Source organism: Phascolarctos cinereus, unplaced genomic scaffold (genome assembly GCF_003287225.1).
Source record: "Phascolarctos cinereus isolate Bilbo 61053 unplaced genomic scaffold, phaCin_HiC Scaffold_4;HRSCAF=312, whole genome shotgun sequence".
Lineage (NCBI taxonomy): Eukaryota > Metazoa > Chordata > Mammalia > Diprotodontia > Phascolarctidae > Phascolarctos > Phascolarctos cinereus.
The window spans coordinates 489,385,967-489,404,948 of NW_027555847.1; the positions used below are offsets into that span (position 1 = coordinate 489,385,967).

At 34.9% G+C, this 18,982-nt stretch overlaps 1 protein-coding gene across 1 annotated transcript in view; it reads right to left on the reverse strand.

Moving 5' to 3' along the window:
* Positions 1-18,982, reverse strand: part of ASXL3 (ASXL transcriptional regulator 3) — a 224,618-nt gene that overhangs the window by 58,062 nt on the left and 147,574 nt on the right.

Below are 18,982 nucleotides of genomic sequence, written 5' to 3' on the forward strand. Positions count from 1 at the left end.
AGAAAATGTGAAATATCAGAAAAAACAACTGACCTAGAAAATAGATTGAGGACAGATAATTTAAGAATTACTAGATTACCTAAAAGTCATGATAAAAGAAAGAGCCTACACATCATAGAAATTATTAAGGAAAACTACCTGATATCCTTGAACCAGGGGGTAAAAAAGAAACTGAAAGAATCCACTGATAACGTAAAAGTTTCCAAAATGAAAATTCCCAAGAATATTATAGCCAAATTCCAGAATTCCTAGGTCAAAGAGAAAATACTTCAAGAAGCAAGAAAGAAACTATTCAAATACTGTAGAGCCAAAATCAGGATCACACAAGATTTTGCAGCTATGATATTAAAGGAGCAGAGGGCTTGGAATATAATATTCTGGTAGGCAAAAGAGCTGTGATTACAACCAAGAATAACCTACCTAGAAAAACTGACTATGTAAGTTCAAAGGGGAAAAAAATGCAATTTAATGAAATCAGAAGACTTTCTAGCATTCCTGATGTAAAGACCAGAGCTGAATAGAAAATCTGACTTTCAAATATAAAACCCAAGAGAAGCATAAAAAGATAAACATGAAAGAGAAAATATAAGAATCTCAACAAAGTGAAAATGTGTACCTTTCCCCATGGGAAGATGATACATGCATCTCCTAAGTATTAGGGTAATCAGAAAGATTCTAAATAGAAGGAAAGTGTGGGAGCAAGTTAATTATGTTGGGATGATGTAACAAAAAAAAATGGACAGGTGAAAAAGAGGGAAGACCAAAGAGAAGGGAGACGAAGATGGGGAAAATTATTTCACATATAAAAGGTGCACAAGGGAGAGCTTTTACAATGGAGGGGAGAACGGGGGGAGGAGGGAGACAGTCAACACTTGAACCTCATTCAAATCTAAAGTGATTCTAAAAAGGAACACACACACAACTCACACTCTCTCATACACACACACACTCTCATATATACACACATACACTCAATTATGAGAGAAATGATTATTTTCCTCTTGTATTAATAGCTACTTACTGAATCAAGACCAAGGTTTTTTCCCCTTTTCTAGTTTCTCATTCAGAAATCAACCATTATGGGAAATCTTTCATAAAGACTTACCCAAACCAAGATCTAGTAAGACAGTAAAAGAAATTCTAAGTTTAGGTTAACGGGAGTATTCCTGCTTCATTGTGTTTACTTAGACAGGTCTGGGAAAATGTTGATTTTTGTCAGACAGGTGATATGGAAATTGCTAAGTCTCTCTGACCAAGACTTAGGTGATCCAAGTCACCTACTTCAAGACCCTCATTAAAATGAGCCCACATCTCATTATAATATTCATTTTCTCACTAATTGTTAACCAATCAGTGCTGACTGTCACCCTCAAAAACACCTACCCTTCAAAGAGCACATAAACTGTGAGCTCACCACCATGAAAGGTCTTTGCATTCAAGAGTACCACTGACCTATTTTATTAATAAACATGCTAGCCTAATTAACAAAATGATTAAATTACCTAGAAACTATATCTTTTGAACTTTTTAAATGCCACAGTTGGTAACAGAAATCTATCTTACCCAACATGGAAGTAGGAAAAATGGGGATAAGGGAAAATGGAAGTAAGAAAAGGGAAGGTAGATAAAAGAAGGCAATGGTCAGAAGCAAAACAGACTTTAGAGGAGGGACAGGAAAAAAAAGAGAGAAGTATAAATAGAAGAAAGTAGCATGAAGAGAAATGCACACTTGGTAATTACAACTGTGAATGTGAATGGAATAAACTTGCAGTCACAAAACAGAAGCAGAGGCAAAACATTACGCAATTGGGGTTAAGTGACTTGCCCAGGGTCACACAGCTAGTAAGTGTCAAGTGTTTGGTCTGAGGCCACATTTGAACTCGGGTCCTCCTTGACTTCACGGCCTGTGCTCCATCCACTGCGCCACCTAGCTGCCCCCCAAAATATTACATATTAAATAATATGTTGCTTACAGGAAGCACACTTGAAACAGACAGACACACACACATGCACAAAGTAAAATAAGGGACTGGAGCAGAATCTATTATCCTTCAGCTGAGGTAAAAAAGGCAGGAGAAGCATCATGATCTCAGACAAAGCAAAAGCAAAAATAGACCTAATTAAAAGGGATAAGCAGGAAAACTATATCTTGCTAAAAGGAACCAAAGACAATGAAGTAACACAGTAAAAATAAACATATATGCATCAAATGGCATAGCATCTAAATTTTTAAACAAAAGGTAAATAAATTACAGGAGGAAATAGATAGTGAAACTGTATTAGTAGGGATCTTAAACTTTCCTCTCTCAGAGCTAGATAAATCTAACCATAAAATAAATAAGAAAGATGAACAGAATCTTAGAAAAGTTAGATACGATAGACTTCTGGAGAAAACTGAACGGAAATAGAAAGGAGCATAACTTTTCCTCAGCTTTACATAGCACCTTAACAAAACCTCACAGCCAAATGCAGAAACTCAGAAATGTTAAATAAACCCTTTTCAGACCACAATGCAATTAAAAATTACATTTAATAAAGGGTGATGGAAGCATACATGTAAAGCTAATTGGAAGCTTAATACTATAATCTTAAAGAATGAATGGGTCAAAGAAAAAAAAGAGAAACAATCAGTAATTTCATTTAAAAAAATGACAATGAGTATCATTCCAATATTTATGGGATACAGCCAAAGCAATACTTAGGGGAAAAATTATATCTCTGAATGCATAAAAGAGAGAAAGAGCATATCAATGAATTGGGCAGGCAACTAAAAAAAAAAAACCTTAGAAAAAGAACAAATTAAAAATCCACAATTAAACACCAAAATGGAAATCCTGAAAATCAATGGAGAAATTAATAAAACTGAAAGAAAATCATTGAATTTATAAATAAAACTAGGCACTGGTTTCATTAAAAACAAACAAACAAACAATAAACCATTGGTTAATCTGACTTAAAAAGAAGAATGAAGATGAAATTAAAGCAATTATTAGGAGTCATTTTGCCCAATTATATACCAGGAAAACTTACAATCTAAGGCAATTGGGGTTAAGTGACTTGCCCAGGGTCACACAGCTAGTAAGTGTTAAGTGTTTGGTCTGAGGCTGGATTAGAACTGACTTCAGGGCTGGTGCTTTATGGACTGGTTCACCTAGCTGTCCCACCCCTCCTTGTCTTTTGGTTTTGTCAATGGAACTTTTCTTAAAATGATAAGTAGTATCTATTTAAAACCAAAAATAAGCAATGTCTGTAACAGGAATATACTGGAAGCCTTTCCAATAATATCAAGATGGAAGCAAGTATGTCCATTATTCAATAATGTACCAGAAATGCTAGCTATAACATTAAGAAAGAAAAAGAATCTGAAGGAATAAAATAGGCAATGAGAAATCAAAATTATCACTCTTTGCAGATGATATGATGATATACTTAGAGAACCCTAGAGAATCACCTAAAAAACTAGCTGAAACAATTAACAATTTCAGTAAAGTCAGAATATAAAATGCTGCTTAGTCATTTTAGTTGTATCCAACTCTTTGTGACCCCATTTAGGATTTTCTGGGCAAAGATACTGGAATGGTTTGCCATTTCTTTCTGTATCTCCTTTTACAGATGAGGCAACTGAGGCAAACAAGGTTAAGTGACTTGTCCAGGATGATACAACTAGTAAGTGTCTGAGGCCAGATTAGAAGTTAAATTTTCTGACATTAGGCCCGACACTGAATCAAGTATGCCACTTAGATGCTCCTAAGGATATAAAATAAACCCACATAAATCATCAGCATTTCTATATGCTACCAAAAACCCCAGCAGGAAGAGACAGAGAAATTCCACTTAAGATAACTGCAGATCACAGAAGATACTTGGGAGTAAACCTGTCAAGGCAAGTTAATTTACTTACTCAGTGCCATACCAATCAAACTGTCAAAGAATTATTTTATAGAGTTAGAAAAAATAGTAACAAAATTCATCTGGTAGAACAAAAGGTCAACAATATCAAAGGAATCAATGAAAAAAAAATGTTAAGGAGGCAGCTTAGTAGTTCCAGATTTCAAACTGTAAGGGGGAATAATCAAAACAATCTGGTACCGGCAAAGAAGAAGAGTGGTGGATAGATTAAGTACATAACATACAGCAGTAAATGACCAAAGTAACCATGTTTGATAACCTCAAAGATACAAACTTTCAGGGTGAGAACTCAGTATCTGACAAAAACTGCTAGTGAAACTGGAAAGCAGTTTGGCAGAAACAAGGCATAGACCAACATGTCATACCATATACCAAAATAAGGTCGAAGTGGATAAATGATTTAGAAATAAAGGGTGATACCATGAGTAAATTAGGGGAGCATGGAAAATGTACCTGTCAGATTGAGGGATAAAGTTATGAACAAACAAGAAATAGAGGAGATTATGGCAAATAAAACAGATAATTTTGATTACATGAAATTTAAAAAGCTTTAATGAGACCAAAACAAAACTAATGCTACTAAAAATAGAAGGAACACAGGGAAATGGGGGGGAGGGGGATTTGTAATAAATTTCTCTGATAAAGACCTTATTCCTCAAATGTATAGAAAACTCCGCCAAATTTATAAAAATAAGAGCCAGTCCCTAGTTGATAAGTGGTCAAAGGATATGAACAGGCAGTTTTCAGACGAAGTAATCAAAGCTCACATGAAATCAACAGTCACATGAAGAAATGCTCTAAATCACTACTGATTAGAGAAATGCAAATTAAAACAACTCTGAGATACTACCTCACACCTATCAGATTGGCTAATGACAGAAAAGGAAAATGACAAATGCTGTATGAGATGCGGAAGAATTGTGACACTGATACACTGTTGGTGGACTTGTGAACTAATCCAACTATTCTGGAGAGCAATTAGGAAAGATGCCCAAAGATTAAAACAAACAAAAATTGTGCCCACCCTTTGACCCAGAAATACTCTGTCTGTCAATCCCACAGAGATTAAAGAAAAGGGAAAAGGACCTATTTGTACAAAAATATTTATAGCAGCTCTGGTTAAAAAAAATCATCATCATCATCATCATCGTTGTCTCCCTCTCATATAAGATCTTTCAAAGACACAGTCACTGAAGGGTACTGAGGAGTTTCCTTCTCCATTTTACACTCTATTCAAAAATCCCTGAGCAACTCTGTAAGATGATAAAGAAGTCAGTGAACAGAATGAACAGTGAACAGAGATTCTTATAACCAGAAAGGTTTATTCTGAGTAATTAATGGAAAATTTTCCACTCTATATGCAGTATACAATGCATCTTCTAAGATAATTTACAGTACAAATAGAGGAAGAGGCCTTGGAAGATAAGGAAATATCCACAATATAACTGACTAACTTGTAGTCTTACTACGTATTTGATAAAACTATAGTTTTGTCTAGAAGAAAAATATATACAAGTTACAGGGCTAGCAGGAACAAGGGTGGTCAATGAGAGATGATCTTTTTAATTATCAATCCAACCCCTGACACCTTCTAGCAATTACTGGGCAACATGGATCCAATGCCTACAGCAAAAACAAAAGCATCCCTCTTTGCACATCTCCATGGACTAAAAGTAACAGAAGGCTGGAGAAGATATAATAAAATATAAATGAAGATTGGTTGAAAAAATAGTGATGTTCAGACTGAAGAATAGGAAACTTTTAAAGAGGACTGGAGATGGGCATAGTATTTGAAAGCATATTTTAAGTATTTGAAAGGTTGCCATATGGAGGAAAGAATAGACTCGTGATGCTTGATTCCAGAGGACAAAAACAATGAACAATGACTCAAAGATTCAGAGAAATGAATTTAGGCTTGAGGTAAGGAAAAATTTCTTAATAATTAGAAGAATCAAAAAATGGAATGGACTGTCTTGGAAACTAATGCACTCCCTGTCATGGGAGGTCTTCAAACACTAGTTGGAAGGCCATTTGTTGGTACATCATAGTATACTGTTCCAATACAGGTTGGACCAGACAGCCTGTGAGGTCCCTTGCAAAACTGAGAATCCATGGAATGTAGAATTTGGAGTGCTAATGATGCCAAGAAAAAGGTAATACTTGTATAGGGCATGAGGATTAAAAGGATTTTTACTGTCCCTATATCTCTCTATCTCAAAGAGGTAGTATGTCAGAGTGAAGGAACTGTAATCAGAAAGACCTGGGTTCAAAATCCATCTTTGATACTTATTAGCTATGTGATGGCAGGCCAGCCAACCTCTCAGATTCGGTGATCTCTGAAGACTGAGAGTACAGATAAATTACACTCTATATTGGGGGAGAAACTTCTTTCCCACCCCCAACGACAATAACTGCAACAACAACAAAACAATTATAAGTCCTTGGTTTAATAACATAATTGATATCTGAGAAAGCAGTAGTTCACTCAGTGAACTATCAAAACTGGGATATGGAACTATGAACAAACTGGGTGCTTTGTGAGGAAACTAGTGAATTCATAAGTAGAAAGAAGAGTGAAAATCTTAAAAAGCATAGAATCACAGACTAGCAGAGATACAAAGGACCTTAAAGACCAAGTCCAACCCCTTCATTATACTGACGACAAAAGTGAAGCCCAGAGTAGTTAAGTGTCTTGCTCTAAATCACACAGCCATTCACAGACAAAGCAGAAACTAGATTCCAGCTTTCATTTTCAATTACATCTCAACCAAGCAATCTTTCTATTATACCACAACAAACTCTAAATAGGCAGCTTTGTGGAAATTGAACAGGATACTATAAACTCAAAAGAATATTTAGTTAAAGGAATTTCTAAAGACATTATCCAACAGATGGAAAGGATCGCCAAGCCAGTATTTTACAGATGAGGAAACTTCAACCTAGAGGAGTTAATTAATGGTCATTACTATTATTAATAGTTTGATATTTATACAGAGCTTTCAAGTTTACAAAGCACTAAAACATCTCATGTCAGCTTTTCAATAATCCCAAAAGATAGGTGCTATAGGTCTTAATAACTCCATTTTACAAGAAACTGAGATTCAGAGAGGTTAAATGACTTGCCCAGGATCACTCAGGGTTAGGAAATGAACCCAGGTTTCTTGATATCAATAACATGTTAGACTCTACAGTGTAGTGCTTTCAAGCAACTTGCTCATGGCCATCCAGCTATTAAGCCCTGGAGTCTGGTCTGAAACCAAGGTCTCAGAGAGAAAAGACCTGTTTTTGTGGGGCAACAAAAGTGCTGCCAGATTACATCACTGTTCTCCAAGAATGACCTAGTGAGAAGATAACTTACAGAAAGCTTTCAAGAACAAGAGCCAAAGAAGAAACAACCAAACAGAAGAAGAAACAGGAAGTACGTGGAACAGTCTGATCAATGCAATGAATCTATGTTAAGTGTAACAGAGTAATGAACAAAATAATGAGAAAGCATATACTAACTGTATATTATGTTCAAAGCACTATACATGTGGGAGACAACACACACAGAAGGTTTCAGCAGCAAATCAGATGGAAAGGTCCCACTACACTTAAGTAATATGAGACTGTAGCTGTAAGGTATCTAATCTTTATATGCTTGTCACCCCAGGCTCTCTCACACACTAGTTAAGGGAATAGAAAGTATAGTGTGGTTCAACAGTCTGAAGGGTCAGCAAAAGGATACCTACCACAGGAGAAGTGAAAACAGGAAAAGCCATTTATTTCTAAGGTAAAGCTTTTAAGATCTGTGTAGTGATAGAAGTGGAAATTTACCTAAGAGAAGTGATAATGGGTCATATGAGCAAAAGATTTCCAGCTAGGGGAAGAAAACAACTCAAGGTGGCCAAGGAGTCTACTATTTTTCATTGCCCTTCTTGTCTGATTGCTTTATGCTTTATAGATGAAAGTAAATTATAAAGTCAAAACAAATAGCTCTTCCACTCAAAAAGACCTAGCAATTATGAATGGCCATAGAAAGTAGAAATAGAAGAACATGAATAAAATAATTGTAGTTCCGGTGAATTCAAAAATAGGTTTATGTGGATGAATTTGCAGTTAGAAGACCAGGGTTGAATTCTAGATCTACCACTTGGTGACTGTATGACCTCAGACATGTCATAACTTCTCATGACCTCAGTTTCCTCACTTGTTAAAATAAGGTAGCTGGCCTAGAAGAATGAATGAAATAGCATTTATTGAATGCTTACCATGTGTCTAACAATGCTCTAAGGTCTAAGGATACAAAACAAAAGATAGTCTCTGCTTTCAATGAGTTTATATTCTAATGAATGAGATAAAACATACAGGGGAATGGTAACCAGGAAGGAGTTCTGTTTTGGAAAATTACAGGGACGATGAGGGGGATACCCAGGGTAGACTAGCACACCCTTTCTGCTACTAATGGTACACTGATTTGATTATGGTTCCAGAACTAGGAACAGGGGTATAAGAACATGAGTCAGATGAAAGCTAATGATTTGTAATGTCCATTGCAGCTTTGATATTAATGATTCTATGATTTTGAATGTAGTAAAATATAGAAGGGAAAGGAGTTCTAGATATCAAACAGTAAATTTCCTAATCATTAAGGTTTATCAAAAGAATACTCTCTTCCAATCTCCAATTTCCTCTTTCTCTTTAAATTTCGCTTCAAGCATATCACGAAAGTATTCCAAAAAGCAACAGCAGTGGCAGAGGGCTATCTGTTGATGGTAAGCTAAAAGTTAAGAGAGGTAGAACTACATCACTAAATTCAAATAAGATATTAAGATATTCCACGGCGACCCTACCTTGATGCCTCAACACAGTTGATCCTACCAAGCTTTAGGAATGAGTTCAGTACATGCTAACATCCCAAGATGAGCCAAAGTGTGGAGTGGAGACATTTATCTTCAGGTTAGCTACCAGTTAAAGAACTTTTTTGGCCTCAACGCACAAAGCCATCTACCTGTTTGAAAAGGAGGCTGGCTTGTGTTAACAGTAGAGGAAATGACCTCACCAATGAAACTGTAGGTAGTCTAAAGGAGTGGAGAAATCCTTCACCATATGATCTTGCAACTGCAGAAATGCCTATAAATGAGACTTTCTGACAGAAAGAGACTAGGTATTGTTGAAGAATCTATAAGTGACTAAAGAAAGAAATGTGAGAAAATGTCAGCTATCAGAAGAGTTTTTTAGAGATACAACAGCTGTAATGATGCAGAACTGTGTCTCTAAGAGATTTCCACAGTTACTTTCCCACATATACACACAGGGATTTAAGTATACCATATGTTCTCACCCATAGGACACACATGATCTACATACAAACAACCAAGACAGCCATCTTATGTTTTAATTTTATTCCAATGGTAGAGAAAAAAACTGTGCTTTAGAATTCTCAGATGACTTAAAGATAATTTACCAGTGACAAATTTCATCCTCATAATCACAGGCAGGTGTTGCCAATTGACTAGAATACAGCTATACCCAAAGAAAACAATTTGTTTACCAAAGGCTTCACTTCATGACATGGCTATCACTTCATAAAAGGAGAAAGGTTCCATTTAGTTAAATGCCACAAATACCAAAAATAGCTCACTTCAGATTTTAGAAGGAAAAGCAACACATCTTTCAGGTACTGTGAATCTTCTTTAAAACAACAACAATTTGAGATACATGGGCCAAATTCAAATAAAAAACAAAAACTAACTAGAAACTGGAAGATATCCATCAAGCTGATGTAAAAAGGCAAAAACGAAAAATAACCTGGGAAAATGTAAAGATGGGATTTCTCTTTTTCATGCTACCACCAGAAAACAAAGATGTCCTTACCCCTGCAAGAATACAGAAAACCTAAAAGAACAAATACAAACATCTGTTTACAAAATGAAATGTGATTTAGTTAATTTAGGAATTGTCTACAACAAGAAAAGCCACAACAACACTGACAATCATTCTAACATGCTTTGTCAAAAATGGCAAAAGAGTTCAGTCAGGCAGAGCTAAATGCACAAAACTAAATGAAAAATGTAAATGAAATAATAAATCTGACAAAATGAGAAGAGCATGCAGGTTGAAAAGGAGTTCAGGAAAAAAATAAGAAGATCTGAATATGCACGACAGCATTTTAATTGCTTTCCTGTCGGGCAATATGCAATCACATTTTATAGCCTCACAGAATAACTTCCATTAAGCACTTTGTAAAAATATAGATTTTCAATCTCAAATAGCAAACATAACAGACTTAACTACAGCAGAAGTGCTTGAGAAGTATATGTAAGAGCTAAAAATATGGTAAAAAGAAGCAAAAATCTATCAGTCTGACAACTGGTTACAACTGGTTATGTCCAAATTATTTTTACCCCCTCTTCCAACTAAATGAAGGTAAAGGTAAGTAGAAGAACATTGTTTGTGGTCAAAATGTAAGACTTTGTTAACATTTTGTTAAATTTTTATGCCCAGACCCATACTTCACAGATGAAATGTGTAAAAAAATTTAATAATCAAATCAAGACAAAAAATTTAATTGGCATGTTAAATGTGTTATACATCCTATGTTGAAAAGTACCATTGTGGACATCTGTTCCTCATTCAGAATGCAAAAAGGAAATACTGCCTTTCTCTTGTGTTAAGAGTTCAGAAAGGAGCTGACCAAAGAATACTAGCTGGACTACCAAGGTACTAAAATATTACTGAGACAGATTTTTTACTAATGCAACTACTATTGCCTATGGCTGGGCAGCTTGCTACATTACAGGAAGTTTCCAATATAACAAGGTTCAACACATATATGTGCCAGTTAGCTGTGCTCTCATTCCATGATAAAGAGTGAACACTTAATTCAACCCCAAGTGTCAATGAGAACAAAAGAAGGTAGAAAGAAAACATGGATTTTCTCCCTCCTAGCAACTTGGGAAGCTAGAACTATGTTCCCTCCAGCACCCTTTAGCAACCAACAGGTATTTCATAAATGTTTGTTTAGTTGAATGACTCAGTGAAAATCTATCAATTCTCCTGAAAGTATAAGCCAAGTATATAGCCTATCTGTATATGATTACAGATGTGCTCTCAGAAGCCACCTAGGGAAAGAATATTTTAATGAAAGACAAAAGATTCATCTTCCCTCCACTACCCCAGAGTTGAAAGAGGCATCTGTAGGTATGTATAGGTAAAAAACTTCCACAACCAAGTATCTCATTTATTTAATAAAAGGTAAATGGACTATCTTATTAAGCCATTTCTCTACCTGAAGACTTATCAAAGAGACAAATGTTCTTAAAGAGATGGTGTAACTCGCTTGTTATTTACTACATAGAAAACAAAAACATTCTGACGTACACACAAAGCTTCCCAATGAATGAAATGGGATCCAAATATGAATACCTGGGTAACCAAAAGCAAACAAAATTTCAAAAAATATATCTATGAAAAGCAGTTCTGTGGGGCAATAAGAATAATTTATAGAAAAACTAAGAGCAATTAGATCCATAAACTAAACCCTTGTGTAACAATAAAATTTTATTTGGCAAAGAAAAATTAATCCACAAATGATTTAAGTCAACCATTCAACTGGAATGCATTCAAATGCCCCAAATGTAAGGAGTCAGGATGTGACTCAGTCAGTCAGCAAGGCTTAAACACAGACGGAATGATGTTTCTGTCCCTTTTCTTATTTTTTTTTTGGTTCAATTGTTATGAAGTGATGAAAGAACTACGGATAAAGACAGACATTTATTTTCTTGGTCTAAATATCTAATGAGTAGCATTAGAGGCTACTAAGGAAAGCATAGTATTAGCAAACCAAAACCAAAGGAGTAGAGATTTCCTGAAGTTACTTAAAATTGCTCTATCTAAAGAAGGTTATGGTTCAAACTAAGTTTTGTTTTCACTGAGTACAGTCACCTCATACAATGAGGACTTGCTAGAAATGGCCTTTGTCCAAAAACAATAAGATTCTGAACTAGCCTGAACATGCTGCAATAAAAACTGTCTTAGACACAAATTTGCTAGATAAAGGAAAATATTTAGAGCCCTAAGGAAAAACTACATGAAAAACTTCTAATATTTGGGAATGACAGGGATGGATAGTATTGAAAAAGCTTTTTAAAAAATACAATATTGCCTACATGTTAAGACATTGGATGCAGAATAATGAATATTTTCAATGCTCCCATTCTATCCATTAATTTCAGTGAAGTCTGGGAATGGTTCTCTGTTAAAATAAAAAATGCTGCTATAAGCGTTTTGGCACATATGGTACCTTTCCTTTTATCAAACACCTCCTTTGGGTATATGCCTACCAGTGGAACTATGGGGTCAAAAGGTGTGGATATTCTGTCACTCTCTTTTCACAATTCCTGATTGTTTTCCAGAAGGACTGGACTAATCTGTCATCATAGCATACGCCTCTTTCTATATCCCCTCTGTCATGGATTATTCCTCTTTTGCTCTCTTCTGTCAATTTGTTGGGTGTGAACTGAAACCTCAGAGTTGTTTTTATATGCATTTCTCTTATTAGTGATTTGAAACATTCTTTCATATGGTTGTTATTAATTTGCAAATATTCTTTGGAGAGCTGTTAGTTTATATTCCTTGACCACCAATCTATTGGAGAATGGCTTTTAGTCATATGTTTTTGTTACCTGTTTATGTAGTTTGGAAATCAGAACCTTATCAGAAGTATTTGAGACAAAGATTTTTTCCTAGCTGACCACTTCCTCTCTTAGCTTAGTGCCATTAATTTTGTTCGTGCAAAAACTTTTCAACTTCATATAACCAAAATTATCTCTTGTAATCAGCCCTATTCCTTGTTTGATTAAGAATTTACTCCTTAGCTACACCTATGAAAAGTCTGTAACTTCCTTCTCTTCTAATTTTAACACTAGTTATAATCTTTGATATTCAGGTCATATATCCATTTCAAATTTATTATGGCACATGCTATATAAGAGGTGATCTAAATCTAATTCTTATTACTTTCCAGTTTCCCCAGCAATTCTTGTCAAAGAGGAACCGCTTTGCTAGGCAATTTCTGTTTGGGGATTATTGAATTCACTGTGTTACTGAGTCCAACTTTCTTCTGACTCTTCCTTGTCTAATCTAGTCTATTTGTTGACTTTCTATGTTTCAACCAGTATCTAATCATTCTGATGATAACTATTTTGTAACTTGAAGTGTGAAAGAGCTATTCCTCCCCTTCATTTCTACATTTTTTTTTATTATTCCCTTGATAGTCTAGATCTTTTGTTTCCCCCAAATGAACTTTGTTATTATTTTACTTAGCTCTGTTAAGTAGCTCTTAGGTAGTCTGATTGGTATAGCACTAATTCTATACATTCATTGGGGCAGTATCTTAATTTTTATAACATTATTCTACTGTATTATATTGGCAGTTTGGGGAATTCTACTCAATGCACATATGTATCTAATTTAGCACCAACTCTCTGCTAAGTTCCTGGTACATAAAGACAAAACTAAAGCTTACATTCTAAGCTTAGCCCAGACATGAACACTGAATATATCTTCAGTTATTTAAGTTGCTTTTCTTTATGTAGAATTTTATAATTGTGTCTATACAGGCATTGTGCACATATAGCTGCATGTTTATAATCAAACTGGAAACAAAGTGGGTAACTTAGGAATGCATAAACAAATTGTGGTTATGGAATATTATTACATCATGTTAATGGAATAAAACTATACTGTAAAAATGACAAAGATGAGAAATTCAGAGAAACATGGGAAGATTTGGAGCAGTCTGGTGGCACAGTAGATAATATGCCAGGCCTGGAGTCAGGGAGACTTGAGTTCAAATCCAACCTTAGGTACTTAGTAATTGTGTGACCCTGGGCAAGTCATTTAACTTTTTTTGCCTCAGTTTCTTCATTTGTAAAATGGGAATAATAATAGCACCTATCTCCCAGGATTGTCAGGAGGATCAAATGAGATAACTGTAAAGTGCTTAGCACTGTACCTAGCATATAATAAGCACTATGTGAAAGCTAGTTATAGTAATAGTAGTAGTAGTAGTAGTAGTAGTAGTAGTAGTAGTAGTAGTAGTAATAGTTGCAGCAGCAGCAGCAACAGCAGCAACAGCAGCAGCAGCACCAATTGATGCAGAGTAAAATAAACAGAAGAATAATATATAGAACAATAACAATATAAATAAAATAAAACAAGTATGAACAATTATGTAAATATAGTGATTGTTTTTGGTCCAGGATTAGCAATAAAGAAATGTACTTCCTTCTGTTGGTAACATGGGAGAGTATGGTTTGGAACAACACATGCTTCTGGACATGGTCACTGTATTGGTCTTTACTGCTTTACTTTTTCCCTTTTTACAAGAGAACTACAAAGGCAGTCAGCAGCAAATTAAAGTGAAGTGTCTAACAGTGATATAAAATCAAAAGGCATCAATAAAAATTTTTATGCCTAATAAGTTGGACAGACATATACATATAAGTTTAGATGTCCAAAGTAAAGAAATACAGAAAAAGCAAGCAGAACAATCAGAGGGAACAAGAAACAGATTGAAATAATAAAGTCTTATAGGATGAGAAATCAACTGATAAAAAGCAATCAAACTTGATACAAAATTACTTACAGCAATGAAAGTAAATAAAAAAATTTTTTTGAATGGCAAAATATTTTCATGCTGTGACCACCAAAAACTGCTTTAAAGTAGCAGCCCAGCACAACCCTATCCAAACACAAAAACAAAGTCCTTCCAGGTGATTGGTTATAAAATTACTTCCCTTAAAGAAGAAAGAATAATAAGCATTCAAAAACAGTAACTACAACTGAAATAGGCATTCAGACAGGGAATTCTCTGGTCCAGGCTAGCTCACTTTTGTTATTCCAAGACATAGCTGTGTAAATGTGAGCTGTTGTGACAGGCCCCTTTTTTAATTACTAAGTAGCTCCCCAAAGAAGTAAATCATCATTCTCTACAAAGAAAGAGGAATTTTATGCTATCAGTTGGGAAAGGGGAAAAGAATGGAGCAGTTTTTTTCAAGGAAAGACGGCACTTGCAGTATTTTAGATGATTTCCTGTGTGTTAACTGTTTTGTTTTTTACTTCTGTTATTATTGTCATTGTTTTTAATTAAATCCTAGTTTTGCAGCTAGGAATCCTAGCTGTCAGCCTTAGAAAGGAAAAATAAGAAATCAGTAAAATTAGTTGGCCTTGAGCTTTACCTTCTCCTAAAAGAATGTCTTCACTATTTTTCAGTGGGAAGAATGTAGTATGCAGTAACTGTGCAACCTATGAAACAAGTGTTTAAGGAGAAAAGCCAATGTTTATGCCATCAAAATGCCTAAAATGTTTCCACCAATGTCATGACACATTGTTTTATTTGTAGAGCCTAACTAGGAGTGGCAGTGATAGATGTGAAACAGTTTGGGGAATTCCACTCAATGAACATATGTATTTAATTTAGCACCAACTCTCTTCTAGGACTTTGGTACATAAAAACAAAACAAAACAAAACAAAACAAAACAAACCCACTCCCTACCTCAAGCTTATATTCTGAGTAAGGGATGATTAGGTATTTACAAGATTGACACTGAAAATTATCTTTGGTTTGCCTAGCATTAGAACTGTCTTTATTAAGAGGTCTTGTTCTATAAACAAACAAACGAATAAATGAACTATCTTATAAGATCATAGATTAGAGTTGTAAGTTTGGACACTTAAAAGTCCATATAGTCCAAATTCCTTAGTACTACAGATGAGGAAACTAAAATTCGTGTATGTTGAGTGACTTGTCCAAGTTAACACAGGAGGTAGTAAGCATCAGAGGTGGACCCTGAACCCAAGTCCTCTTGCTCTAGAGCCTGTGCTCTTTTCACTGGTTCCCTATTCTGTTCTTTTGCCAGGTTAGGGTTCTTAAGTCTTTGTTCTTTAAGAGGCCTTGGAACTAATATATTGTTTGTGTTTACCTTTATTATTACAGAAATACAAAAATTTTAATTGTGCAAACAGTATAATATTCAATAATCCATTATTTATTTGATAAGGGTAGTCCACCAATAGACTGATCAATCAAAAACATTTACTAGCCTCTTACTATGTTCCAGGCACTGTGCTAGGAGCTAGGGATACAAAGACAAAAATGAAATATCCCCTGCCTTCAAGGAGCTTACACTCTATAGGTGGTATAATTTAAGAATATTGAAAACATGTATGCACAAAAAATAAACAAAGTAACTGTGCTTTAACAAACTGTCTTCATGAGTTATATGGTGCCCAAATCCCAAATCATTATCTGATGATCAATCCTTTGATGATAAGCCTCTTAGCTCTTAGTTAGGGAGGTCCTCAGATAAGACATACTTTTCAACACCAGCCCTATTAAAAAAATAAACAAAAACTTTCTGGCTTGTTAGGACCTGCCAGAACTTACATGCTACCCCACATAAGCTTCTGGAACCCAGAGTGACCTCCACATTCTGGTAAGGCATCCAGTTAAAACTTTGGGCACACATTAAATAATACTCTAAAATGCTTATTGATTTCAATATTACTCCATATCCAATTGAGTTGATGGTAGTAAATTAGCTATGTGGAAAGACACCTTTTTAATGCCATGAGGAACCAAGTATGGTAAGTAATTGTAATGAAATGAGTGTCCACTGTCTAAGAGTTTTCATCCTTCTCCCTAACTACTAGGGCCTAAGGGAGGAAGCAGGGAGGATAGTGACCATTATTCATCAGTTAATCAGTGTCCAGTGAAAACATGACACGGTACTAAGTGCTGTATGTTATTAGACAACAAGTATCCAGTCTACTAAGTATTCGACAAAACATAAAGATTAATTCACTATCTTCAATAATTTTAAAGCACAAGTGAAGGAAGAAAATACACAGGGATATCTGGATGGGCTTTCTAGTGTGAAGAAAAAGCTGAAATGTCAGGTTTATTAAAATAATTGCAACACAAGTAAACTTACTTTTGGCTAAAGGTTTAAGATAACTTATTTTTTCTTACCTTTAATCTTATGAAATTACTATGATCTGTTAGGTAAGTGGATATTTCATTACACATACTAACTGTGGAATAAAAATAATAGCATAATTTTTAAAATCAATATATGCAGCACATAAAACAATCTCCATGCAAAGTCTGAGTTATTGCAAATGTATGAGCTACTTCTACTCTGGAGGAAAAATTGAATGTCCTCTTCTATTTGCATTTATAAAGGCTATGTGACTTCTTTAAATACACACAGTGATGCCAACAGAGCCATCAAAAATCAATAAATCATGTACTCATGTGCTATAAAATGCTTGACAAATGCATTAATTTTTCTAATCCAAAACTCTCTGCAAAGGGAACTGTGTAAATGTTCCATTTCATTTTAATGGTATTCTCCACAGTCAGAATTATGTGCATTATGACTGAGCACAAATCTTCAACAAGCACAAAGCTTGATAGGATTTTAAAGAGGCTATGGGGCACTCAGTGGGCATCTAACTTACTTAAATGTTCAAAATATGAATTTAGAGTAAAATAGTGATTAATTAGAATGGTTTAGAATGCGGCAAATTTTTTTTTGGACAGAAGAGAATGGGGCAAATTGAGACGTTTTTGGTGAGATCTATGTCCCGGAGGTGGGGATAACATGTGAGGAACTTCTCTCTTACACTAGCCCAGAAAGCAAAGATGTATATTCCTGAAAAATGATGTATATGACAGAACTGACCACACACTATTCATCATTGAGGTGCCATTTGGAAAAGTAATAAAAACCTAAATAAGACTCCACTTAAGTTGACATTTGTCCCACCAAGTGCCATCCATTAAAAAGTTCATGAAAGACCTCTACACAGGTACAATTTATTAAAGTGCAAATTCTAGAAGCTAAACGAGGGGAAAAAAACTGCCAAGCATATTGTAGGAACGTCTGAAAAAGCCACAAAGCATATCCTAGAAAGCGTTGCACAGAAGTATCCCAGCTTAAACACCAGCAACAAATACTATAGGCAGTTAGATTTATTTATTGTCTAAATGAATGAAACACGATCTCAATCTAATACCAATCTATCAGTGAGAAATCCCCTGCTCCTCTGTCTGACCCCTGACTTTGATTCTTTTTCTTTGTTTTCATAATCCTATCTTAAATTCATGCTGGTAGCTATTGCTGTTGCTTTTTATGGATGTGACCTGGATCTTCTGCAGCCTGGGACACCTTTGGACATATCACCTAGTTTCCTTCTTGGTTAACAAAATATTTGGTCAAAACTAAGCCAAACGGATCTGCCCTTTTCTCTAGAAGTTCCTAACGCGCTGAAGTATTTATAAAGATAAAACAATATTTTCAAAGTAAACAAGGTAGTTCCAACAAAAGAAATGAGAGGATGTTAGCTAAAGTTTGGGAGTAAATACTAGAGTAAGTCATCACAGTTATCAAGTACAAACTAAGGAAAAAAACTCAAAGGACTAAAAGAATGTTTACTTTCATTTATGGATCTATATTTGCATGATGATCAGTGTATTATATCTTATGTCAAGGTTTAAGGGGGGGAAGATCATAATGTCTATGAACAACTGCTTATTAATTAAATTTAAGGGCAGACAATAAAAAAATTTCCTTGTTAAAAGTTATGGTAATCTAAAAAAATCCTATTCCATAATCATGATCTTAAATTTTTTAAAGAAAATGTTCTTAAAGAGATTAACTCTAAGAGGTCACATTATCTTACTAACTTATTTTAGAATGTTTTCAATAATGTAAATTATATTTAGAACTCAAATGTTTATCTTTAGTGAGCCAAAAACAAACCAACCAACCACAAAAAAAAAAACACCTAAATTGTTGCTAATGGTAAATCCTAATCTACTCTGGTATGCTCAGGGTATGGAACTATAAATTTTAAATGCTTTTTAAAAAGAGTCTGAGAATATAAACATTTACATATTTTCTTAGAAGCACAGGTTTTTTATGGCTGCACTCAATATTCCCTCAGGGCAAAGAAGTAGCTACTTCAAAGATTTATTTGATAATGGAATGGAATGCTTGATTCCCCTCCCCCCCCATATAGTCA